The sequence below is a fragment of the Saimiri boliviensis genome, chromosome 13 (genome assembly GCF_048565385.1).
Source record: "Saimiri boliviensis isolate mSaiBol1 chromosome 13, mSaiBol1.pri, whole genome shotgun sequence".
NCBI lineage: Eukaryota > Metazoa > Chordata > Mammalia > Primates > Cebidae > Saimiri > Saimiri boliviensis.
Window position 1 is genome coordinate 59,774,006 of NC_133461.1, and position 14,126 is coordinate 59,788,131.

Below are 14,126 nucleotides of genomic sequence, written 5' to 3' on the forward strand. Positions count from 1 at the left end.
TAAATAACAATAATAATAAAGCAAAAACAAAATGCTAAAATTGATTTAGGGATGATAAGACCAACGCACAGGAACTATCAGAGTCCTCAGGCAGTGGGGCAGCATAGGAACAAGGGCAATAGGGGAAGGCAGGTCATCGCTTCTACATGGCTGTGGCCTTTAGCAAATCTCTTTCAGCTGCAGAGTCCTCACCTAGAAAACAGCGTTATTATCTGTATGCTGTAGGGTTGTTGTGACTCTTAAAAGAGATATGTAAAAAACTTAGCAAAATGCCTAAAGAAGTTGTTCAACAAGGTAACTGTAATAATGATAATCTTTTACAAATATTAAACACCTCCTCGAAATATCTAGTGTTCCTAAGTAGTAGGCATCAGCACCATTTTACAACAGACTAAGAATCTCAGTAGACAGACTAGCTATTAAAAATCCCAAAATGCCAAACTCCTATGTTTCAAATAATGCTACCCAGGTAAGTTATTTTTAACCAGTTGAGCCATTTAGAAAATCCTGCAACAAAAGGTAAGTCCTTTCTTATAAAGCATTTGTTGACCAGACACAGTTGTCCACACCTCTACAAAAAAAAAAAAAAAATTAGCCAAGTTCTGGGCACAGTGGCTCACGCCTGTAATCCCAGCACTTGAGGAGGCCAAGGCAGGCGGACTGCCTGAGGTCAGGAGTTTGAGAGCAGTCTGACCAACATGGTGAAACCCCATTTCTACTAAAAATACAAAAAAATTAGTGGGATGTGGGTGTCATGCGCCTGTAATTCCAGCTACTCAGGAGGCTGAGGCAGGAGAATTGCTTGAACCAGGGAGATAGAGGTTGCAGTTAGCCGAGATTGCACCATTGCACTCCAGCCTAGGCAACAGAGCAAGACTCCATTTAAAAAAAAAAAAATTAGCCAAGCATCGTTGCGCAAGCCTGTAGTCCTAGGTACTGGGGAGGCTGAGGTAGGAGGATTGCTTGTGCTGTGGAGGTCAAGGCTACAGTGAGCTGTGATTGCCCCACAGCACTCCAGCCTAAGTGACAGAGTGAGACTTTGTCTCTTAAAAAAAAAAAACAAAGAAAGGCATTTGTTTAACATTTTAAATAATAAAAACAAAGTTTAGAAAGCTTTCTCTTTCTCTCTTAAGTAGTATTTCTCTAAATAACTTATTCTTTAATAGTTTATATATAAATTGACATTATGGCTATGATGTCAAATGGGTACCTATTATTCATTTTTAAAAAACTGTTGAAAGAATTTAAAGAAATGTAATATATGGACAGATGTCTCTGAGTGTTTATAAAGAAAAACTTATCACAGCCTCCTAAAACAAACACAAAATACATTACATCCCCTATGATGCTTTGAGTTAGCCCAAACATTCCTTGACTTATGTTGGCTCATAAGAAAAGCACATTGCTTTACAAGGACCACAGGTTTATAGATTCAACTGTCAGGAAAAATACTCATAACAATTCAAGCAGCTCCAATTCAGAGCTTCTAATTCATATTAACAATCTGATGGTTTTGCTGGCACATACTAGATAGTGACTCAAAACCATATAATCAAATGATAAGATGACCTTATATTGAATAAATTATTTCCAAATACTTTTTGAGAGCTGTTTATATTATGAACACCTTCCTTTCAGAGTAAGTTTAGAGCCATGTCTCCAGTATAGCTGAACATACCTATCTTGCCAGGAGCCATAAATATCATATGATAATGCACTGAATAGATGAGGACGATCTTGGTCATCATAAAATTCTACTGTTTAGTCAGAGGTACAGAAAAAGTCTTCCAGGCTAAACTGCAATCCCAGACTAACCAATGAACTTTTTTGTTTATGATTCCTTTTATAAAAAGAGATGACCTTATTTTAAATCTAAAAATGGATGCTTAGGCTGGGCACAGTGGCTCACACCTGTAATTCCAGCACTTTCAGAGGCCAAGATGGGTGGATCACCTGAACCCAGGAGTTCGAGACCAGGCTGGGCAACATGGTGATACCCTGTCCTACAGAAAAGTACAAAAATTAGCATGGGGGTGCGTGCCTGTGGTCCCAGCTACTTGGTAGGGCCCCGCTTGAGCCCTAGAGGGGCTAGGAAGATCGCTTGGGCCCTAGAGGCAGAGGTTGCAGTGAGCTGGGATGACACCACTGCACTCCAGTCTGGGTGACCAAGTGAGACTGTCTCAAATATAAAGTTTAAATCAATATTCTAAGGTCAGTTATCCCTTTCATTTATTTCAGAAATAAGTAAATGCAGAAACTCAATCTGTCACTAACAAAGCCACTTTGTACCATACATCTTTTTTTTTTTTTTTGGCAGTAAGATTACCAGTTCCAACTTTAAAGTTTCTGAAGGATGCTTTCCCCATCTTTAGCTCCTCCCTTCATCTAATACAGCTAGGTCATAACCACCACAACCAAATAATTTTTAAATCTAGATCCTTCCTTCCTTCCCTCCTTCCCATTTATTCACGTATTTACTTATTTAGACTCAGGGTTTCACTTGTCATCCAGCAGTGGCGTGAACGTGGCTCATTGCAGCCTCAACTCCTTGGCTCAAGCCATCCACCAACCCAAGCCTCCCGAGTACGTGGGATCACAGGTGCCCACATGACCACACCTGGCTATTTTTTTTTTTTTTAATTTTATTTTTGGAGACACAGGGTCTTGCCATGTTGTCCAGGCTGGTCTTGAACTCCAGAGCTCAGGCCTCATATCCACTTTATTTATTTATTTATTTATTTTTGAGACGGAGTCTCACTCTGTCACCAGGCTGGAGTGCAGTGGCACCATATTGGCCCACTGCAACCTCCTCGCCTTATGGGTTCAAGCAATTCTCCTGCCTCAGCATCTTGACCAGCTGGGATTACAGGCATGTACCACCACGACTGGCTAACTTTTGTATATTTAGTAGAGACCGGGTTTCACCAAGTTGGCCAGGCTGCTCTTAAAAACTCCTGAACTCAGGTGATCCATCTGCCAGCATGCTAAAGTACTGGGATTACAGGTGTAAGCCACCGCTCCTGGCCCAAGGCTAGATTCTTATTACCTCCGTTCCACACTCTCCATCTCCTCTCAATTCCTCCCCTTAGTTTAACATTTAGATTGCAAATGAGGCAAACTAGCATTATCCACAGGGAGTGTCAGAAAACTGAGAAAATATTATGTTATTTACTGTACTACTGATTAAGGCCTAGAGGAAAGCCACAGATAACTTGAGAGCAAATGCAAGACAATACAAAGAGCACAAAACAACAACAGTATCAACACAAGAAAACTGAAATGAGAAATGCAGATTTGCTAAATCGGGTTAGAATGGATCACTATTCTTGAGCAGAAAACAATTTTTAAATGCTAAAAGCTAAAAACAACTTATAAATCACTAATTAATTTATAATATTCCTGGTTGGAAAAAAATAAGGCAGTTCAGACAAATACACATATTAGCAAACAAGAAAATTAAGATAAGGGAATTGGTACAAAAAACAAAGATATGAAATGAAGGCAATGGAGTCAAATTTAATATAGTTATTGTTCAGAAAATTAAGTACCAAAATAAAGATTTTCTAAACTGTTTATATATACCCCAAAAAATTAGAAAAAGGCAAGGTTGGGAAGGCAGTCCACAGCTATCCAATCATCACAAGGTGTGCTTACCTGTGAGCCAATGTTTTTCCTCCAAAGAAAAGTCAGAAAAAGCCGACTGTGGATAGTTCATGTTGAAAATATATGACATGACAGGTAAATATGAACACTAAGCAGTACAATTCTAAATTCAAAGACTATACAAATAGGTACCACATTCCAAGTGCATAAAAAAAAAAAAAAAACACCTTTTCAGGCTGGGCATAGTGGGCTCAGGCCTGTAATCCCAGCACTTTGGGAGGCCAAGGCAGGTGGATCTGAGGTCAGGAGTTAGTTTGAGACTAGCCTGACAAACATGGAGAAACCTCATCTCTAATAAAAATACAAAAAAAATCGCCGGGCATGGTGGCTCAAGCCTGTAATCCCAGCACTTTGGGAGGCCGAGGCGGGTGGATCACGAGGTCAAGAGATCGAGACCATCCTGGTCAACATGATGAAACTAAAAATACAAAAAATCTACTAAAAATACAAAAAATTAGCTGGGCATGGTGGCGCGTGCCTGTAGTCCCAGCTATTCAGGAGGCTGAGGCAGGAGAACTGCCTGAACCCAGGAGGCAGAGGTTGCGGTGAGCCAAGGTCACGCCATTGCACTCCAGCCTGGGTAACTCCGTCTCAAAAAAAAAAAAAAAAAAAAAAATCAGCCAGGCGTGGTGGCGCATGCCTGTGATCCCATCTACTCCAGAGGCTGAGGCAGGAGAATCACTCGAATGAGGTAGGCAGAGGTTTTGGTGAGCCAAAATCACGCCATTGCACTCCAGCCTGGGCAACAAAATTGAAACTCCATCTCAAAAAAAAAAAAAAAAAGATCTTTTCTACGGTGCTGACCAAATGGATTTTTAAAAGACTACATTCTGGAAGCTACCGACCCCCAGCCTTTTCTAACCTATTTATGTAGTTTTTCCAATTATATATCTGACCTGAAAATCTAAAAAGAATTTTAAAAGAAACTATTTATAACGATCACATATACCCTGGCTTTGCACGAAGGTAAAATGAAGACAGAAAACGGAGCTGACAATGTAACCCTCTTGTTAGGTATTACAAGTTAAATGAAGTCTGCCTTCTTTATTCCTCATTTTTTTTTTTTTTTTTTTTTTTTAAGATGGAGTCTTGCTCTGTCACCCAGGCAATGGCAGGATCTCGGCTCACTGCAACCTCCACCTCCCAGGTTTGAGGGTTTGAGAAATTCTCCTGCCTCAGCCTCCCAAACAGCTGGGATTACAGCTACGAGCAACCACACCTACACCCGGCTAATGTTTTTTTGTATTTGTAGTACAGACGGAGATTTCACCACATTAGCCATGCTGGTCTGGAACGCCTCACATCAGGTGACCACCCACCTCGGTCTCCCAAGGTGCTGGGATTACAGGCATGAGCCACCATACCCTGTCTTCTCCCTCATTTCTGGTTAACAATTTTAACAACATAAGCTGACAAAAATGATCACCAAAATACAGCATTCAAAGGCTTTAGCAGAAAAAGACTAAATTGCAGTGAATCACATTAGTAAAAATGTTTATCATTTTAATCCTGAAAGTGACATTAAGACTTTTATCTTGCATTAAAATACAGTTTACCTCCTAACAGAATTTGTTTTTCTTCTTCCTTTCTGACTGAGGAGTTGAGCAGGGGCAGACGCCTGACCCCAGTTTCCACCAGCTTCCTGCTGAAAATCAAGAGCAAGGCAGTCCACAGAGTGGCCCCGACTGGATTCTGGCCATTTCCCCACCACACATGGGTTGCCACTGATTCTGCTTCATTTGGACCCCAGGGTGAGCGACTCTTCCATAAGTTAGTCTTGAAACACACGCGTAATCAGTATTTAGTATTAGTAACAGTGTGTTACTAAAATGAAGAATCAAGCTGACAGCAGAGGAGGTGGGTTCCAAAAATCTCAGTTAATTACCAAAGCCATTAAACCAAGTTATCAAAATGTCTTATTACCAAGATATAACCATAAAACTTACTGCTCCAGACTACAATAAATACCTTCAAACTCTTCAAGTTTTAAAGACACATTATATAGGATTCTGCCAACCGGAGGTTCTGTCTACCAACGTGTGAGTTGTTTCATCATGAAGGAGGCTAACAGTAGGTCACAAGACTCTAGGTCTCAGCCAGAGGTAGAAAAACTTACCAAGCAATGAAGGGTATTGGAGCGAGAAAAACAGGATTTCAAAATGAAGATTCCAAACCACTGCCTACCAATCTGAAAGGCAAGTCCGGCAAATATACACTCAAAGACAGTCACCGGGGTCAGAGTAAAAAGAAAAGGATTTAAATTAAAGATGGAAAGACTTAAATCAGGCTTAAAGAAAAACCTGCTGACTTAAATTGCTAAGCACGTATGGGAGATAACCAAATCTACCTCTTACCACTAATCAACTAACAAGACAAAGCCTCCAGCTAAGTGTTACTGTGCTGATACGTATTAGGAAATATGTACCCAAAGCAACGAAAAATAGCTGTTGACACAGAGAACCAGGCCATACTGTAATATTAATACTTAAACATTTGACCTTTTACCACCTCTAACACGTGGCATCAGCAGGATTATTCATCCCTGCCTCACCATTCAGGGAAGCTAAGTGAACTCAGGAGGTGCCACTGGCTTCCAGGTCACTGGTAAGGACAAAGCCTGCTGTGTCTACCTTCATTCAACAGACCTCGACTCTCATCTCATCTCAAAGCCGGCTATGTGCTTAGAACTTACTGAGCAACTATTGAGTCTGGCCTTCAGGGACACTGCGTCCAGTCCTTAAAACCAAAAGTTACAATAAAGGGCAATGAGACCCGCTACTGCAACATTCTCCTAGCAATAAAGGAGACAAAGCCCCAGCTGACCCTATTACTTGCTTCTTAACAGCACTTTATTACAGTGTTTGAGGGTTTTCAAATACTTCAATTCAGCTTCTCTTAAGCATAATGCGTCCCTGTTGACTCTCACCTGTGCCATCAAACGTTAAAACAGAACCTGCCGTTTCATTTCTAGCATTCTATGACTACCTCTATCAAAAGTTGGGCAAGGACATACTTCAGTCTGGCTGGGGCAGTTGTTCACGCCTGTAATCCCAGCACTTTGGGAGGCCGAGGTGGGCAGATCACCTGAGGTTGGTAGATCAAGATCAGCGTGGTTAACATGGTGAAACCCCCGTCTCTACTAAAAATACAAAAAGTAGCCAGGTGTGGTGGCTCATGCCTGTAATCTCAGCTACTCAAGAGGCTGAGGCAGGAGAATCGTTTTAACAGAGGAGGCGGAGATTGCAGGGAGCTAAGATCGGGCAACTGCACTCCAGCCTGGGCGACAGAGGGACTCTGTCTCGAAGAAGAAGAAATACTTCAGTGTGACATACCACAATCAACTACAATTTAATTGGAGGGAAGCAGCCAGTGTTGGACTGCTTTCACAAGGTCTCTTTTCTCCTCTGGCTGGGTATGGCCTGAAGATGACTGCCCTCCATCCAGCGAGTAAGGATGCCGCAGGAGGAGCACCCTAGCCCAAGCTAAGTCACCTGTCTCAGTCCCCTGCACCATGTGGCGGGCTCTGCCGCTTCTCCCCCTCTTCAGTATCACTGGTCACACTTCTCAATCTCAAGCCATTGAGAACGATCAACACCAGACCGTTAACGCATAAACCCGTACAGGCCACTAAATAATTCGTAAATATTTCAAAATGTATTTCAAAACCGACTTTGTATTTTCAAAACATTATAATCTACCCAGGCCAAGTTTTAATAAACAGTAACACCCAGCATCACTACTGGGCAAAGAACTTCAACAGGGCCTAGCTTGACATCAAGGATAGAGACTCGTTTTCAATTAAAAACAACGCATAGTCCCAAATGTGCATTAAAAATTAGTTTGGCCGCTTGCTGAGTAATCCTTCAGAGCATTTCCAAGTATTCAGAATTCCAGTACTTTTCTCAAAGGAAGGGTGATCTTTCTGGTCCTGTTTTGCATAATTATGCCTAAAAAGTGCCATCTTGAATTTTCAATGAAAAGTCTTAAAATGTTCAGGCTAGTGGAGAAAATGGTGATCCTCTGGCGTTAGAAGTTGACAGAGAGGCTCTCAGTACAAACTGTATCTGAACGTGTTCCTTACAAATCAAGATCTGCACCAGGGGCTGGGGCCTTTGCGAAAACTCTTCACACTTGAACCCGGTCCACAGCCCGAGGGCGGACGTGCGGGGCAACGCGCGGCGGGGAACAAATACCTGCAACTCTTCGGCCCCCGCCTCGCCGCGGATCACGTGGCCTGCGCCCCCTCCCCAGGACGCGGGGCGGGATGCAGATGCGGCCTCCCGCGCTTCCTCCGTACTCCCCTCCGCGCCCCAAACCCGGGGTCTGGGTGGTCTTGGACGACCATTCCCGGGGCAGCGGCGGGGAGCCGCGCGGATTCAGAGTCCTCAGCAGCCACCACGGACGCCCCGCCGCCCCCGGCTACCCGCGCACCCCGCGGGTCCGTCCTGCGGCGGCGGCGGCGGGGGCCGCGTCTACGTGGCGCGGTCGCGGCGACGAGGGGACCGGGGCGCGAGGACGAGACGGCTCGGCCCTCGCCGCCCGGGAGGGTCCCGGCCTCCGACAAGGCAGCCCCGGGCCCGCCGAGGGGAGCCCCCAGACGCAGACACGCGCCGCCCGCCCCGAAGAGACGCCCCTGAGGAGCCCGGCCCGCGCCCGCTTACCTGCAGCGGCTCCGCTCCCGGCCCGCGGGGAGCTGAGGGCAGGCGGAGGCTGGACCGCGGCGGTGAGGACCCGCGGGGGAGAGAAGCCGAGGGGGCGGGGCCGGCCAGGGGCGCGCGCAGGGCCGGGGCGCCCGCCGCCGCCGCTGCCTCGGAAGCCGCCTGGGCCGCAGCGAAGCCGGGGGGCCCTCATGAATGGGACGCGGCGGCGGCGGCGGCGGAGCCGGCAGCGGGCGGGCGGGCGGGCAGCGCGCAGGCCCCGCCCCAGCCACGTGACGCTCGCGCCCCGCCCCTCCCCGCCGCGCACCTCGCCCCCGCCGCCTCGTGCCCCGCGGTCTTTCTCCCCGGACGCCGAGCCGCAGGCGTGCGGCCTCTCACCGCTCCGAGTCCGCGGGCTGCAGGCCCTGGCCTAAGGGCGGAGCCCCCATTTTCTCCCGCCTCGGGCGATAGGAGCTTTACTTTGAGAAAAAAAAAAAAAAAGTTTTTTCGGTCCCCATGGCAACCCTGCGGCGGGTCACGTGGGACGTAGAGCCCGGTAGCCGAAAAAGAATGTTAAAATGCCAAGAAAGTCTAGGGCATGAATGTTTTATAATCCCTTTTTGATCACTAGTAGCACATCTCCTTTGCTTACTTACACCCCCCCACAAAAAAAATCCTATTACACAACTCATTTTTAAAAATACACCGGGGTTCTTTTGTTGTTTTTTGTTTATTCTTTTTATCGAGGCAAGAGTCTCGTTGTGTTACCCAGGCTGGTCTCCAACTCCTGGGCTCAAGCATCCTCCCACCTCGGCCTCCCAGAGTACTGGAATTACAGGCGTGAGTCACCGTCCCCAGGATTAAAATATACTTTTTAAGAAATGGGTGGCTCACGCCTGTAATCCCAACATTTTGGGAGGCCGAGGCGGCGGATCATCTGAGGTCAGGCATTCGAAACCAGCCTGGCCAGCTTGGCGAAACCCTGTCTCGACTAAAAATACAAAAAATCAACCGGGTGTGGTGACGCGCGCCTGTAATTCCAGTTACTAGGGAGGCTGAGGCAGGAGAATCGGTCGAACCCGGGAGGCAGAGGTTGCAGTGAGCCGAGATCGCGCCATTGCATTCCAGCCTGGGCAACAGAGCGAGACTATCTCAGAAAGAAAGAAAGAACTAAAGAAACAAAAAATGGGGCTGGGCGCAGTGGTTCTTGCCTGTAATCCCATCACCTTGGTAGGCCGGGGCGGGTCGATCAGGAGTTGGAGACTAGCCTGGCCAACATGGTGAAACCCCTTCTCTACTAAAAACACAGAAATTAGCTGGATGTGTGGTGGCGCACCTGTAGTCCCAGCTACTTGGGAGACGAGGCAGGAACCCGGGGAGGGGGAGGGGAGGGATAGCGGAGGGAGGGATAGCGGGGGGCGGGGGGCGGAGGTTGCAGGAAGCCAAGATCGTACCACTTCACTCCAGCCTGGGCGAAAGAGCGAAACTGCGTCTCAAAAATACACACACACACACACACACACACACACACACACACACACACAGAAAATTCGATTGCTGGTGCTATCTACTATTGGCGCACACTGGTTTCTAATTTGCAGCCTATTCTGTGATTGAAAGTAATGAACAGAAGCCTATGTTACTTCTATATAAAGGCCAGTTCGTTTCTCACGTGCATCTTGTGTGTGATCATTTATACAGCTCTGAGGGTACTGAAATAGGTATTTTGCACACACAAAGTTCTTCCGTGATGGTCCCAGCTGCAGCCCAGTTTCTTCCCACCAATGCGTGGTGTGGCTGGGCGGTGCTTGGACCCAGGGAGCAGACAACCACTTCCTTGCTCAAGTTCCTTCTGCTTTTCTCTGAAACTCAGCTAAGTTTTGGCCCATCTGTAATCAAGGCCCTGCAGATAGGTAGTTTCACTGGTCCAAGCCCACTGGGAATTTTCCTCATTTCACTGTTTCTTACTTAGCTTCACAGGTAAAACAAAATTTTAGAGGACTAGAATATCCCCCTCCATATTTAATGGATTTTATGAATATGGAGAAGAAAAAGCTAGAGAAAGAATTTAATCCTCAGTTTCTGTATCAATAAAATAAAGATAGCAATGTCTTTCTTACAGAATTGTTTTGCGGATTCCCCGTGATAACCTATAAAGTGCCTGCAACCTGAAACAGGCTATTACTGTTTATTTTCTTTCCTTTCTTCCATTTTCCCCACTTAGACATTTCCTGTTTCTCTCGGGCTCTTTTCTCTGTCTCTACCTTGGGAGGGAAATATTCTGCCAAGCTTCCTTCCTTTCATCATTCAGGAAGCCCTCCCTTCCTCCAAACAACCTTGCATTTGAGATCTCACTCCAAATGATGGGCTCACATTGCTAATATTTTCCTCATTCTCCCGTGACTGCCAGCTTACAGCTACCACTTAAGAAAGTGGGGACTCATTAAATGTTTGGTGCATGATAAATCCTTTCACCTCCTGCCCTGCCACCTAGGAAGTGTGGAGGGGCCACCCCACATCCACCTGTTCCACTGGAGTGCCAGAGGAAGAAAGCGCTTCCTTCAGCTGGCCTCTGACCCACCACCTTCCAGCTCCGTGGTCAGGAACCTCACTCCACTAATTTCTCAACTCTGGCTCAACTCTGGCTTCATTCCTGGACTTGAAAAAGCAGCTTTTGTAGCCCCTCGGTTCCCCCTCTGGCTATCCACTTCCCACACGTTTTCTCTCCCCACCCAAGCTACCTGAAAGTGTTTCAGGTTTGCTCACATCTTCACAGTCTTGCTCCTCCTCCAACCCTGAAACTGCTCAGGCTAAAGTCACCGATGACCTTCTGGCTGCCAAATATAACAGCCCCCTTTCATGTCTTGTGCCTCATGATCTCTGCAGGGTAAGATGATGTTAATCATTATTTTTTTCTTGAAACTCCCTCCTCCTCTCATCAGTGGGAACTCCTCTGAATTCTACATGCCTGTGCTCAGTGGCTGCTGTCAGCATCTCTGTCGGCAAGGTCGACAGTGATGTCAAATTAAAACCCATCATTTGTGCTTCTTCAAACCTGCTCCTCCTGAATCTCCTATCCTGGCTGATGGCACTGTCATCTGTTTAGTCATTCTTGCCAGAAACCTAGGAGGGAGTCTCATTTCCCTCTACACCCATGCTGCCTCCATCATTCCCACTCATTATTCCTACAGGAAGTCCTGTCACTTCTACTCTAGCTCTCTGCAGAGCTACCGTACTGGCCACTTGTAGGTCTCTCCTCTGTTGCACCACTCACCCCTGCATGTGATTAGGCCCTCGCCCTCTCTCTTGTGGTCCACTGTAGGAGTATGCCAGCTGGTCTCCCTGCCCTCCAGTCCTGCCCAATTCTAAGGATCCTCTACTCTGAATTGCAGACCTGGCCATGGCACAGGTGGCTGGCGATCCATTGCCTTGATGAAATAAGCCGATTCCCTAGCGTGGCATCCAGGATGCTCCTTTTCTCTCTCATTTTCTCTCCTGCTCCTTCTAGTCTGTATGCTTCAGCCATTACATCATCCCTTTTGCAACACGATTTATTTTTTGAACATAGGGTCTCACTCTGTCGTCCAGGCAGAATGCAGGGGTGTGATCACGGTTCACTGCAAACTCAAACTCCTGGGCTCAATCGATCCTCCCACCTCAGCCACCCAAAGTATTGGAATTACAGGCACCTGGGAAGAGTAATTTTTTATGTATTAACTTCTGTGTTTTCCCGTAGAGTTGTCTCCTTTTCCTCCTTGTAAGAATGCACCTAGGCATTCTGCTTGTCTCAAGGAGGTTTTTTGGCAGTGGAAAGCAGAAGTTGTCTGTAAGACATTTCCTTCCTGTCTTTATTTCCAAAACTCTGTGCTCAGTGAGGAACCTAAGTCAAGGGGGAGACAGCCAAGGAGAAGGTGTATCTTGGAGAGAATCTTGAAAGGGGAGAAGGATTTTCTCTAGAATAAGAATCAAGTATTCCCAACGTGGAGTTGGAAGGAGGTGGTCCTATGGCCTCCTGTCTGGCAGTTCCCAGGGGAGGTGACTCAACCTTAGAAAAATAGCTTTGTTGTTCCTGGCTTCTGCATCTCTTTCTCTGTGAGGACAGAGAATAAGCCAATCAAATGCAATCGAAATTCTCACCACACACACACACACACACAAAATAATAATAGGTATGTGAGGTAATGAATATGTTAATTTGCTTGATTTAGCCATTCCACAATGTATGCACGTATCAACACATCATGTTGTACATCATAAATATATGCAATTTTTGTCAGTTTAATAATTAGTCCAGGCACAGTGGCTCGCATCTGTAATCCCAGCACTTTGGGAGGCCAAGGTGGGAGGATTGCTTGAGGCCAGGAGTTCAAGGCCAGCCTGGATAATGTGGGAAGACCCCATATCTATTTTTAAAAATAAAAATAAATAAGAAAATATAAAAAGTAATTTTTTTTTTTTTGCTTTTTAGTGATTAAAAAACAAAACAAAATAGGGTCTCATTATGTTGCCCAGGCTGATTTCGAACTCTTGGACTCAAGTGATCTTCCTGCCTCGACCTCCCAAAGTTCTGGGATTATAGGTGCAAGCCACCACACCTAGCCATTGTTTAAAAATGCAATAGAAAGCCCAGAAATAGGTTCAATATATACAGACACTTGGTGTATGGCAGAGGGGGCAATTCAGAATATTGGGGAAAAGATGGATTTTTCAATAAATGGTTAGGAGGCAGTTGATTCTAGTATTCATCGTTAATGCTACAACAAAATACCACACACTGGGTAATTTATAAAGACAAGAAGTTTCTCTGGCTCACAATTGTGTAGGCTGGAAATCCATGTGGATGGACCGCATTGGGTGAAGGCCTTCATGCTGTAACCTGGCAGAGGGCTTCCAGAGGCAAGAGGGTAAGGGACACTAACTCAGGTCCCTCTTCTACATCTTATCAAGCCACCAGCCCCAGCATGGGGGCTCCACCCTGATGAATTTATCTAATCTCAATTACCTCCCAAAGGCCCCACCTCCAGATACCATCAATATGTGAATTCAGGGATAACATTTCTGACACATGAAGTTTGGGGAATACATTCAAACCATAGTGATTATCTATACAGAAAAACTAAATTTAGACTTTACTCAACATCGTATCCCAAAATCAGCTTTAGTTGGATTAAAGTCCTAAATAAGAAAACAAAATTGTGCTTCTGTCATCATTTCAAGGATATACTTTCTTTTCCACATTTTATCATTTCTGAAATTGTGATTTTTTTTTTAAATAATAAATGTCAACTTAGATTCTGTGATTCGTGATATAAAACTTTTAGGAGACAGTATAGGAGAATATGCTATACAATTCTGAGTGAAAGGATTTCTTAAACAAGACACAAAAAGCACTAACTATAAAGGGAAAGATTGATACATTTAACTACATTAAAGTTAGGACTTCTTTAAAGAGACCAGAAAGAGTAAAACAAAACAAAACAAAAATAATCACCATCCCAGGAGAATATATTTGCAACATATATAATCCACCCAAGATTAGAATCCAAAATATACGAAGAACTCCTATGAATCAGTAAGTAAAAAGTCTCACAATCAATAGAAAAATTAGCAAAAGAAATGAAGATCAATTTCACAAAAAATAAGCACAAATGGTCCATAAATTTATGAAAAGATGTTAAATTTCATTAGTAATCAGGAGAATGTAGGTTAAAACTGCAGTGAGGTACCTCCACACAACTATCAGAATGATTGAATTTTTTTAATTTAATTTTTTTTTTCCAGACAATCTTGCTCTGTTGCCCAGGCTGGAGTGCAGTGGTGCGATCT

At 45.1% G+C, this 14,126-nt stretch overlaps 1 protein-coding gene across 2 annotated transcripts in view; it reads right to left on the minus strand.

The window, feature by feature from the left end:
* LPIN2 (lipin 2) overlaps window positions 1-14,126 on the minus strand; it is a 120,177-nt gene that overhangs the window by 90,101 nt on the left and 15,950 nt on the right. Inside the window, exon 1 of one of the 2 annotated variants that reach the window (XM_039463757.2) lies at window positions 8,325-8,504. The exons of the other annotated variant lie outside the window; for it this stretch is intronic. The gene's annotated coding sequence lies outside the window, so the exon portion shown is untranslated. Of the gene's footprint in view, window positions 1-8,324; window positions 8,505-14,126 lie in introns of those variants that run through there. 2 annotated transcript variants of the gene reach the window in all.